Raw genomic sequence first — 13633 nt, 5'->3', positions numbered from 1 at the left:
TTTAAGCTAAGTAGCACTGGGCAGATAAGTATGGAGGAACAAAAGCAGAGCTTAGGGACCTGTAGCAGCACTCAGCATGCCATGCAGCATGCAGCACGCAGCACGGCACACTCGGTCAGCTCAGTCAGCTGCCTTTTTCCTCGGCCTTCTTCCATGGGCCGGTGCTCGCCTGTGCCGGCGAGTAGTGATTGGCTATATGGGTGCAGCCAATCCAGATGGACCTATGCTTGTTGGCTCAGGGTGGGGAGGTTGCATACAGCAGGGCGGCCTCGTGTGGTGCAATGGCGAATGCGCACATATTGCGCGAAAGGGTTGCCAGACATTTGGTCGAAAAAAATTGGTCGACCAGACAAATGGTCGAACCAATTTGGTCGAAAACCAAATGGTCGAAATTTTCTTTTTTTTTATTTTAACCCTTTTTTTTGGGGGGGTGGTCCCACCCCAAGGGGGGTCCCACCCCAACCCCCTTTTTTTCTCTAAAAACCCCTTTTTTAACTAAACGAAAACCCGAAAAATAAATATATAAATAAAAAAAAAATCGACCATTTGGTTTTCGACCAAATTGCGTCAACCAAATTGCAGTCGACCAGTTTTTTTTCGCCGATTGACTGGACACCGCGCAAAAGGTCACACAACTTCAAATATCAGCAGAAGTAGATGGTCCTGATGCTTGTCGGCGGTGGATCATAAAAAAGGGAATATAGGCAGCAGGATGCCACGTGAACATGAAAGGGCCTGGGGGCTGCTCGAGAATATGCATGGAGGCTTACCTTGCAACCCAGCAGGGTGAAGGTTGGGAGGGTGCTGCTCCTGCAACACGGGAGGGCTTGCAGATGGGCTGGGGCTCATCAAACCCCTCATCAAACCCTTCATTACCTCATCAAACCCCTCCTCCATTTCCTCAGTCCATAAAACCTTTTCCTGATTCACCCGTGCCTTTTTCAGAGCCTGCAACAGAGGTCTTGTGTATGAACTATAATCAAATACCCATCTCTGACATAATTGCACAATCCTAAAAATTGTTGCATTTTTTATTTCCTTTATGCAAGATTAACTGACCAATGTACAACACTTCTTCTTGGCAATACAGCAATTTCTCTTTGTCCACTTTATATACCTTCACTGCTAGAATAATCATTAGCTGAACTGAGTCGTGTCCGCACTTTTTTTCTGATGTGCTGCAGACCAAAATATCATCTATGTATTGCAGAACAACACTTGGCAAATCAACATTGCTTAAGTCCATCTGCAGGACCCTATTGAAAATGGATGGTGACTCACAATACCCTTGGGGCAATCTTGTGCTTTTCAGCTTAGTCTAACAGAACGTAAATGATGTCAGATCTTGAGAATCTTTATGCAACGGGATTGAGAAAAACACATTTTTCAAATAAATCACAGTGAAATATTGCACCTCAACAAGAATACTACATAAGATCATTGCTGGGTTAGGAACTAGAGGAAACCTGGCCTCTATAATCTGGTTAATTGGCCTCTAATCTTGTATTAAACGCTACAACCCCACCTTAGTTTTTTGATAGGGTACACTGCGGTATTGCATGGTTACTATGACATCACTAAAATGCCCTGATCCATCACAGTGTATATTGTCTTAAAAATACCCTTGTCTGCCTCTCAAGACATGGGATACTCCTAACTTGAGGTAAAATTGCTCCTGGCTTCAGTTTAATCTTCACTTCTCCAACCCCTCTTTAATAGGCCTACGTCATAGGGGCCTGTAGTCCATAAAGACACTGGCACTTTCACCATATTTTCATGAAAGAATGCGGGATGCTGTCGCACTATCATCATTTTCTGTGGAATCTCGTGTCTTTCTGCCCCAACCAAATATGTAATGCTCATATCGAATACCACTTCGTCATCTGATGGGTCATCTCTAAACATCAGTAACGTCAGTCAATCTATACCCTTCTCCATTAGCAATCACTGTACTCCATGATCTGGCTTCATCATCAAATCCTATGAGCATGGCAAATTCTACTTGCACTACAGCTGCTTGAAACTGTAAGGGAAAACCCGCACCCTTCTTCGTCCATGGGAATCTCTGGCCTAAAGAAAAATTCATTAGGTATTCTCATAGTCTTACCCACTATACCAGGCAGCCATGTTAACAAAATGCGTACCTCATAGTGAAACACTTCTGGTTCTTACAGTGCTTCTTGTATGGCTATTTTCCCTATAAATGCCATAATAAATACGCCCACGTTTAAATATTGTATTCCTGTCATTGAACACACTATTTTATCACACAAGCACAGTAGTAGGGTGTCACTCTTATTTTTTATCAGGAGTGATTCAACAGTAGACTTTTTGTGTATGCTAGCGCTATCCCTAAGAGGAAGCACACCCTTTCCCTGTAAGGTAGTGCTTTCCCTATGTCAGAGCTGGTGCGCCGAAAATCTAAAAGGAAAGAGCAGAGAGGGACTATCCCTGCCTTTACAATGTGTAGTGTTCCAACAGAGTTAAAAAACACACAACAGTGGTTGAACCAAATCTATTTCTTGCATGAGCATTTCAAGGAGGAAGCATAACTGGTGTCTGCCTTGAATACAACAATGGGCTAGACATATCACATTCTCCTATAGAGATTGTCAATTTCTCAGTAAAAGGAAATCTACTTGTAGCTCCCAAGAACCCTTGAGCATTCATGGCATTACCCGATAATGAAAATGTTCTCTCTCGTATACATGAGCAAAAGAATTTGCCTTCAAAAAGTGACGTCAACCCTCGGTTCCTCGAAAGGATTGGGAGTCACAGATAGTACTGAACACATCAAGTCACCCAGTGAGCTGTCGTATTGTTGGTACATACTTATTCCTGTGCCAGTGAAAGGATTTCCACCCTCGACAGTGACACCCCCTATTCTAGTAGTCTATAACTGTCCTGTGTTTGCGCTCTGATGTATCTGCATCGGTGTGTGCTTTGACTGCCCTTGTGGCGGATTCAATGGTTCTTGCTGTGGTTGCAAAGCCTGTTGCATTCTCTGCGCTTGTGCTTGATACACTGTCTGATCTTGGGCAAACCCGTCCCTACTTTGTGGGCTATATGTAGGCAGATAAGCGGTCCCCCCTCTTGAGAACTGCCCATTCTGTACATACCCTTGGCTCCCACATGTCCGCGCTATGTGCCCTGTCATTCCACATGTCCAACATACAGGAGGGAGGGAGTCTTCTGATTTGTCCTCCCTGCATTATCATTCTGCAGATTCTGAAACCCACCTTGGTTACTCTGAAAATTCCCTTGATTATTCTGAAAGCCACCTCTTCCGTGGAAGCCTCCCCTACTTTTTGGGACAAATCCATTCCCTCCTTGATCGAATTACCGTTGGTTATTCACCTGCAGCATGTCTGCCGCTTGCTGTGATCCTGGCCCTTCTCCACTAGTTAACATCACCCCTTCTATAGCATACTTCGATAGCTTCTTCTGTACTAGCTTAGCTTCCTCAGTCTTCCTAGCATCGTCTCTCTTTTGATTTTTGTCCTGCAACAGCCGGCAATGATGCGCAATGGTCAGCTGTTTTAATGGCCATGGTTTTGCCTCCATACCCACCAGTTTCTTAAGCTGCCTCTGTACCTTGTCTGGTAGCCCCTGACATAATATATGATAGAATATAGGTAAAGGTTTTCCCCAAGGTTCCCACGTTTCCAAAGACCGCTGCTCTTGAATATTCTCAATGTAAATAAGCGGATCCTCCCCTTCCTACATCTTAATTGCCATTATAGCGCCCATATCTGACATATCATGATATTGTACTTGAAGCACTTTCCAGACTTCTGATCTGTAATTATTAAATGGCGCTACACTGTGTTCTGTGCAGTGACACTAGCGTATCCTGCTCTCGACCAAATGTCATCAGCCCTCTCCCCAATGATAGATGCTAGAAGACCTATGATGTCCCCTATAGCTAGTGTATTTCCTCCTGTCATTTTCTCTAATTCATAGATCCATTTTCCGGCACCCGAGGTCAGACTCAGGAGTTTACACCTCAAATTATCCTTATCCATCTGGGGCCATAGTATATATTGCGGTCTGACCCCTCCTTTCTCTAACAGGGGGAACTGCGAAATCCCAAAATCATACTCGTCTCCCATCATCTGCCTGTCCATAGCAGAGGCAATGGTTCAACACTGTCTTCTTCCTGGCAATGACCTTAGCCTGCTCACTAAGCGGTCACCTTTTAGGTCGATCTGGCCACACCAGGGGCTCTGGCATCCTCAATTTAGGTAGGACCTAATACGACCATCTCACTTCCTTATCTGTCGGAGAACACCCCTCAGGACCACATGCACTAGCACCCTCCTCCCCACAAAAGTTTTCTCTGTCTTCATCTGATATATCTTGTCCCCAACTAGTATGGCTTCTCTCTTACCATTAATTTGTCCAAAGACAAGGCTCTATATACTCGAGGCTGAACAGACCCTCCACCGTGCCTCGCGACTGAGTCCCTTCAAATCGATCATCTTTCCCTTTATTTCTCGATTCACTTTTTGTCCTCATCTCTTGATAAACCTTCTCGATCCAGTCGCCATAGCTTCTATATCAAAATTATCTTCTAATCCTACTCTACAGGGTCCTGGCATTGGTTCTTGTGTCGGGAAGAACTCCTCTATGTCCTCCCATGCCACTACTGGATTAGGTTCCATTAACTCTTTCTCCATGCGATCAATGTCGTGTGCCCTTTGCCTTCTCTTTCATTCCATTTCCTTGTCAAACTGTCTTAATTTCTTTGCTTGCTATCTAACCCTTTCCTCTCCCTGTCTTTTCACCTCTCTTCGCTCATTTGCTCTACACACTTCTTCATCTCTACCTCTTTGCATTCTTTTATCTCTTAATGTCTGTTCTCCCTCTTCTTCTCTTTTCTAGCCTGTCTCCTTCTTCAATTGCTTTTTGTCTGTTGTCATACTTTCTCTGCTCCTCTGCACTCTCCTGCTTTCTGATACAGTTGTTCCCATTTTTGTCTATTCTTTCTCTTAGCCTCGTCTTCTTTCAATCGTTCCTCTCGTTCTCTGTATTTTCCATCTTGCTCGTCCTGATATTCCTTTTGCCTTACTTTATCAATGCTCTTTCCATCATGTTTGAGCAATATCTGACCAGCCATCCATTGGTTCGGTATGAGCACTTCCTTGTCAGCTTTGTCTTTCTCTCCTTTCCATCTTTTTATTTCTCGTTCTATATCTAAGGACAAATTTGGTAGGTCACTTCTCTCTTTGTCCCGTGGGACTTTAGAGATCACATCTCTTTCTGAAGTCTTCTCTGGACTCTCGTTGCTGCTACACCCAGGCGGCTCATATGTCGGATTACTGTACTCTGTGGCTGCCTTAGGTTCTCTTAAAGGATGTAATCCTTCATCTTTCGTACTATAGCCATTAACTTCAGATGCAGTAGGGGAAGCAGAAGGCTCAACACCCCCTCTTTACACTGGTTAAGCATCCAGTCTTCAGGAGGAAGGTTTTCCTTTTCCTGCTGGTATATCTTCCAAAGCTCCAACCTGGCTAACCTCTTTTCTAGCTTTTTTCCCCGTGTACGCTGCTTGCAAGTATGTTGTCATGTGTTGCAAAACTGCTTTGGATAGTGATCCCCCTTGCAGCCATGGCATGTACATTTTATCTGCCATTACTTAAGATTAGGTGCGTGTTTGGCAGCTGTTTGCACAAGTGTATAAATGGAGTAACATGACTAGTCACAATCGACTGTCAATACTTAATGATATTTTACACAGATAAATACTTTTTTAGAAAAATAATACAATATGAGCGTGCACCAAATGTTGCAGCTCCAAACCTCTATGTTTCACTTTGCTTCAATCTACCTATTTCAAGGAACACCACCAGTCAACTAAATAAATAAATAATCAGATTTTAGCCTTTTTTCCACAATCTTATTACTTTTAGTTCTTCAATATTTCATAATTTCTTTACCACATACAACACATACAATATACAGACAGACAGACTGGCCGGCCCCAACATAAATCTCTGCCAATGCTCCTCATGGCTATCTTTTCTCACCCTAATTTTACTCCTTTCGGAGTGTAAGTGCTTCTCTTTAACGATCCTTGATCGTTTGTAGCCTAGGTATGTCCACTTGGACTTTAAAACAACTTCTTCTTAAACATCTCTTGACAAAGGATTCTGGGATTATCATATGGATCGCTCTTTGTCCATATACCTTAAACTATGACGCTCCTTAAACAAAAATACCCAAACCAACCATCCGCTACTCTTTCCCCGTTATCTGTTTCACTTTCCCCACTCAGTGCTCATTCATCATTTGCCCCCCCTCTCAGTCTACTCACCATTCACGTTTTCAGCTTCTGACCCTCGAGATCGCCTCCTCTTCAACCAGCCATTTCAGTGTTCGGTCCGCTCAGCTGCCTGTAGAAGCCAGGAGGGGATTCCGTGAAAGAGGGACCCATCCAACCTATCTCTTTAGTGACTTGCAAGTTGATACTACTGGCCGCTATCTACAGGGAGCTTCACATTCCTCCAGCTAAATTGCAGAGGATATTCCATATTCCAAGACCCTTAAAATCCTACTTGGTCAATGGTTCATGAACCATCATCTCTCTGCTACCACGTGAACCTGTGTACCCACACAAGGCCCTATTAGACGAGGTAGCAATACTTTGAGATAGTTGGGGATGCAGAATATACTCAAACATCAATAATCAGACTGACTCAGGAAGTTGGCAAAGTAAGTCTGTTTTATTTGCAATTGTCTAAAACAGGGAGCATAACAAACATCAACGAACATACGCTTGATCTTCTCGCTCAGCGAGTTTCATACAAAATACAGCTTGGGGCCTGTGGCGCAGTTGGAGATTGCACGGCCATTGAAGAGTGCCATCACGTTGTTTACGACTAGACAGCAGCGGTCTAGTTGTTAAGCAACATGGCCGCCGCGGCCAGAGCTTTTTCTTCTCATCGCTCCCGGCGGCTCACTGCATTGCAACCGCAGTGTTGATTTTGCCTTTGCTACTCGCCAACGCTAGTGCTTCATTTTCCATTCCACACCGGAACACTTTTCTCTTTTTCACTAGCTCGCCACCTTGTTGGCGTCTCATCCGCTCCTATTGTGCTAGGACCACTGCTATTTTGCCTCCCGTGGTCCACTCCATCATTCCGGTTTACCTTTGCTTTCCTCTCTCTTTCATCCTCTTGCCTTTGTTTCTCTGCTGGCTGCTGTATGTCTCTAATATGGTCTGTTAGCGTCTCTTCCTTCTGGCCTTCGGCCATCCTTTGCTCTCTGCTCATTACTGGTTCTCTCCCTGCCTTTGCAAGGCTCTATTTTGAGCACCAAAGCCTATTTGTATTTCCAATATCATCCGAACTCCGGATCGAGTTGTCACCGAATTCCATCCCGATTCCAGTTCTTCGTGGAAACATTCTACTGGTGTTTATTTATGCCGTGGAAGGCTTTTTCCCCATCCCAGCTGTCTAGGAAGGGGGGCCTCAGGTCCACTGCCTCTTCAGTGATCACTGTGCCTTCCTTCCGGAGTAAGCCATATCTCTACAAAAAAAGAGTGATTTCAGCAGTCTGAGAAGAACCCTGAAGACATACACTGAGACCAGCTCTTCAGACACAGATGAGGAGGAGGAGGTCAGTGAATCAGGGGAAGAATCAAGGGGAACTGACACTTATATAGTAAAAACTCGTCATCACTGACGTTAATCTACGTGGCAAACTACAAAAACCTACTTGGGAAAGTGATAGGCTTAAAGGGAACATCTAGATATACGTTCCATACTTGTCAGAGAAAGTGATTGGGTCTCTACCATCAGGTGGGCAACTAGGCCCTCCTCTAGTGCAAGTCACTGTGAACGTCATCAAATACACAACATCCTATTGGTTATACAAACTATAGGGCTCTCTATTACATGACCCTCTATAATCGGTTGGCACCCTTGTACCCATCTGTAATATTCCACACAAGTCAGCAGCACACAGGCTGGCAACCAGGTGCTGGTGGGCTGGTCTTGACTATAGGTTGCCATCTATCATCACTCTTGCTGTCTGCCAGTCAATTAGCCTTTGAACATGGCCTTGAAAATGTTCTCTGTGCCTAAGAATAAAAGGTAGTATAGGCATACTTTGTCTCTTGGTTTTGATGTAGCTCAACCCAGTATCCATTTTCACTCATTTTCACTCAACCATGTGGCTGGATACCATGTTTCAGAGCTGACGTCTTCAATGTTCTTGTACCTCACCTCAGACAGGAGTTTGTTCTTTTTTTCGCACATTTTGTAGCTACTGCATGAACACCCAGGCACACAGTGGCCTTGACTTCTTGGTGCTGGGCCAGCCAAGCCTTTCTTGAATTCACCTCCGTCATTAGCTATTTTCCAACTGCACCACACTGAAAAACCCTTTCTGTTCACGGGGTCCAGACTCTGCTAAAATGTATTGTGCAACATCCATATTCCATACATTCCTATGGGTATCCAGGCATTGTTTCGAAAACATAGTTTCCAATGCCAAAGTTTTTTTTTAAAATGCATCGAAAACATTCATTTTTCGTAGGGAACGTTTTTTTTTACTAAAATGGGTGTTAAGGGGTAAAAAACAGGTGATGGGGGCACCCCATTAAAAAAAAAATGCATTTTTTCGATGCATTTATTTCCAAAACTTTGCCATTCGAAACTTTGCCATTCGAAAAAATCACTAGGAACCATTCCTATGCATATAAATTGGTGCATCGCAACAATCTATTCACTACATAGCCAGCCTTAAGAATACTTTGCCTGCTTGCGTTACTGCATCTGTACACTTGTGAAATCACTTTGCATTTTCTTCATCATTTCTGTAGTATGAGCCTCTTCCTCTGGAGCCCCAAAGAGTTCTCATCTTTAACACCTCCTCCTTAGATCCTATAGAATGTCTATGGTTTTCAGCCTCTTGCCTCTTTCCTGGATGCTCTGATTTTGCATGACATCACCAGTCTTCTTTTTTGCTCATTTTCACACTTCCTCCAAGATTTCATTCAAATGGCCACCATATTGTCGTGAGTGCATATATGGTTTCGTCAATGGTACCTTACTTTCATGATTCTTTGTGGTATAGGTATTATCCCTGGTACTGCATGTGTCTCACACTCTGTCTCCCAACATATAGGCAGCATGGGGGCAGAGCTTTGAGTGGGTGTACATGGCTCCTTCTCTACACCAGGACATCACAACTCATATTTATGACATCACTGTTGAGATCACATATCTAGGCCACTTGTTTTTGTTCACTGTTATATCTAGGGTGGGTGTTTTTGATCACTGACAGTCAGAATATTAAAATTCAAAAGGTGCTATACATCTAGATGTTGACCTTGTCGTATACTCTTAAAGTACTTCCCTTAGGGTTTAGTATGAGCTTACGGTGCACATACACAGGTAATAAGCAGGCCTCAAACACACAATTGATTTGTATACATGAAGATGAACTTGAATGTTATTGGCATTTTCTGGTGATGTTGTTTCTTTCTTCCTTACTTTATTTTCCCTGTATATAACTCTGATTTGTGTGCATTGTGGGTCTTCATATGTATTGTTTGTACTAACACAAGTTTGTAGTAAGTCTTGAATTGTTAGCTAATTATTCCATGTTTAACATTACTGAAAAATGTGATATGGTAGCATTCATTATTCTACTATTGAAAATTACCAGATTAAAAATATTGCACTTGTATGGTGCATGCTGTAGCCATTGCCTATGTGTATTTATGATCACATTCCTGTATTAACAACAACACTCCAATATAAAATTTATTTTAGAGGAGTACATTCTTTAATACATCAAGTATGGGAGGATAGATCAAGGGCAACGTGCTGGCCTTGGAAGCAAAACGACACAGAGCACCATAGGTCCGAAACCCGAGTCCGCGCTTAGAAACCTCTGGGTATTAAGCACGTTATAAATAACCTATCACATAACATCACTTCATGATAGATCTCTGAATCACCTCTAACATGTTTCTACCAACTGTGTGAGCACAGCCCCTTCTAGGAACTTTTTATGACAATTAATTTAATATGTGACGTCATCAGTGAAGACATAAATGACATATGTGATGTAATCTTTGATGTCCTGAGTGTTAGTGTTAGCAGTCCACGGTGGAGATGCGTGTTATGCTTGCTTAGCTTACCATAACTGGCGAATTTCTGTTTTTTTTTTAGTTTTACTTGTAACCAAAACCTCCCATTACAATGTTTTTTCACTGAAATTCATAGGTTTTTATTAGTGCAACTTAACCATAACGTCACTTTAACAATGTTTTTTCACTGAATTCCATGGGTTTTTATCAGTGTACCCTAATTTACTACAACTTCCTAATATAATACTTACCCCCAGTATAGCTGCATTTTCGACCAATGTACAAAGTTTTAACTTGAAACTTTGGCATTCCCCACCTCTGAGCAACATTTTAACACTTCTATACACTTTTTGCAACTTTTTCCACTGTTTTTGTGTTCACCGATGTTCACAAACATCTGACGTCACCACAGACTTTCCTGACAGTGTTATGTGACCAAACTGAAAATGTATCCTTGCACAGTTCCTACACATATTCTGTTCTGATTATCCATTTGCAATCAAAGACACAGCACATGCTTGGAAGAATATTAGCAAAACTGCTATTTATCTTCAAAAATGGCATCAGCCATTGCCATCCCTCTTCCCGGGAGCCACCACCACCACCACCACTGCCACCAGCTGGAGTACCTAGACAACGGAAGAAGTGCATTCATTCAGAAAACAAACAAGAGGACCAGGAAGATGAGGTAGAGGAAATGCTTACCTCTAGCACCCAGAGAGAATCATGTGTGTGGCAGTTCTTTACCACCTTTGGGGGTGTGCAAAAGGCTAAAGCTACCGAGGTAAAATGCACTTGTACTCAGTGGTGGACAACTTGGGCAGAACTCCTACAGGAACACCTCCATGCGCCGTCACACCAAATCCAACCACTGCGATGCTCTGAGAAAGGCTGTTCCCTTCTCAGGAAGTAGTAAGCTGTGTTCCTGTACCTCATCCTCCTCCACCAATACTGCCACCACACAGGATACTCTTGTAGGGCACAAGATCCCACCAGTTACCTTGCAAATAATAAAAGAGGCTGGTGATCCATATCTTTCGAAGACAACTGTACCCTGTATATACTGCAACACACCACTCTGTAGGGGGGAGCAGTTTTGAAGTGCTTTCAAGGCTGCAATCAAGGAGCGAGCATGAGAAACACTGCCCCCTACCTTAGATTTAATACACGCTTAACATCTACCCCTGTTCACCCGACCCTCCATATTAGTGCTTCATGCCTCTTCCCTTATATCCCTCCCCACCTTACTTTCTGACCTCTCCTGCTGCAAAAAAAAAAAAAAAGGTTCCTTTAGGAAGCACATTTCACAGTTAAAAAATAGAACAAAAAACTAAAAAAACATATAAACTCCATCTACTTTACATTTCTCAATAAAGTAGATATACTCAATAAGATTCTCCAACATTTCCATTAGCATTTTGTGTAATGCTAATTGAAATAATGTAGTGTTCATTCCCCATTCCAGGGGCTGGAACAGGGGATAATGGTCCGACAGCCCAAGTTATCGGCCCAAACAAAGAGAGGGTCAATAACAAGGGCTCTGGGCCATTATCCCCCGTTCCATCCCCTGCAATGGGGGTTGAAGGCCATTAGCACCTCAGGTTGCCAAAACTGTAATTAAAAAGTGCTGAAAAAAAGGGATTTTCATTCCTACAGCAGGACTCGCGTGGCGTCCGGCTATAGGAAGGAAATCCGTTCCCAAGATGGCCACCATAGAGAGGAAAGAGCCTTGCCTTCCCTTTCCATGGCGGCCTGCAGGAGGTGACGTGAAAGAGCAAATGCAGCGGCAGGGAGAGCCAGCCATCAGGCGGCATGGAAAACAGGCTTGTACCGGTGGTTCAACCCCGCATTCCTAGCCACCTGATTGGCTGGCTCCCCCACCCAGTGTGCTAATCGATAATTATATACTAGAGAAAAGTATAAAAGGACAAACAATTTTCTGTCCTAAACACTTTTCTCTAGCATACAATAAGGATCATAATCAATGGACCTTTATAACTATCCACAGTCTCCACATTCCCCCTTTCCAGGCCATGGATACTTAAAAGACCTGGATGGCACGGACACCATCGCACAGGGCAGCCCTTCTACCCTTTTTAATTTTTATATTTGTAACACTCCCTCAATGCCTGCTTTCAAACAGTCACAAATCCACCCACCAATCCCTTCCAAAAACTGTACATATAACCCAATGACCATATTAAACTTCCACACACCAACTTCCACTTACTCTACAAATCTTTTGCATCTTCATTTCCCTTACTTATACAAATAGATTGTATACAATGCTCCTATTAATGCTCATATGTATTGTGCAGTGAGAGAAGTGCATAAATAGAAGGGGCAGTACGGATGGGCAAGTACTCATGAGAACCCAGGAGAGAAATGCCAAGGGATGCCAAGGTGGGATGCCACTGGCTAAATGCTGGAGCAGAGGAGTCCCACAGGTGCAATGCATCTTAACCGTAACATCCCTTTAACTACATTATTTCTGTCAATTGAATAGGTTTCCGTAAGTGAAAATGTTTTATGGTATTACATCACTCTAGATAAGTTATTAATAATTCCTCTTTTCATATATATGAAAGAACTACAAACCTCCTTTAAGAAACATATTTTTTGCAACACATACTTATGTCTGTTGTTATCAACAGTGCATGCTGGGGATGTAAATCATCGTTCAATTGCCTATGGCATAAGGCTCCACCATGAACCCTGCCAAACCCAATCACTACTGTTATTCACTGCACCTACCTGCATGCTAGCTCATTGTCCACTAATCCCTAATAATGTAATCAATGGCCAGTGCTCATGGCTTCCAGCCATGGCCAGTCTCCAAATCCATGGGGCATAGGCTTGGATGCCGCATTACCCAATAAGCAAATCAGAGTATACATTTGCATTTTCCGAGGGCCAGGCCCACTACCCAGACACCAAATGTACTTACATTCTTACACTTTGGAAAAATAAAATACAAGACATATTTCCTAAAACATGCTTTCAGGTCCTTGCTAATGCTCGTCGCGCAAGTGTGTTGTAATCTAGTCCACCACTTCAGGCTGTAACCGCAAACAGAATATTTTTTCCCATTGAAACCTACCGCTTTGGCCATGCCGCATACCCCAAAAGCAATTATTTTTTTATTCGTATATGATTCACATGAACCTTTACAAACATACAACAATTTTGATAATTTCAATTTTAGAGAAGTATAAACACGTAGACGTTTGATAAAAAACATAAAAACACGAGAGAATGTTGTGCAAGAGGCGAATAAGTGATAAAATTAATGATGTATTCATGCCCCACATACAACAGATCCATAGTAAGTTTCGTGAAACACTAATTTCACCAAAATAAAATTTGCCAAATGACAACTTTCTAGCATTTTCCCAGAACTTACAATAATTGACAGTTTCTAGATCATAACTCGGTGAGCAAAATCGACAAAAACCATCCGAATTCACACCATTTTTTGTTTGCCAGTGTTTAATGCAATTGTTTGTGTGAAATTGATTTAGCTTGAATCTT

Source organism: Ambystoma mexicanum, chromosome 2q (genome assembly GCF_040938575.1).
Source record: "Ambystoma mexicanum isolate Mex_15411 chromosome 2q, UKY_AmexF1_1, whole genome shotgun sequence".
Taxonomy (NCBI): Eukaryota; Metazoa; Chordata; class Amphibia; order Caudata; family Ambystomatidae; genus Ambystoma; species Ambystoma mexicanum.
This window is presented reverse-complemented; position numbering follows the sequence as displayed.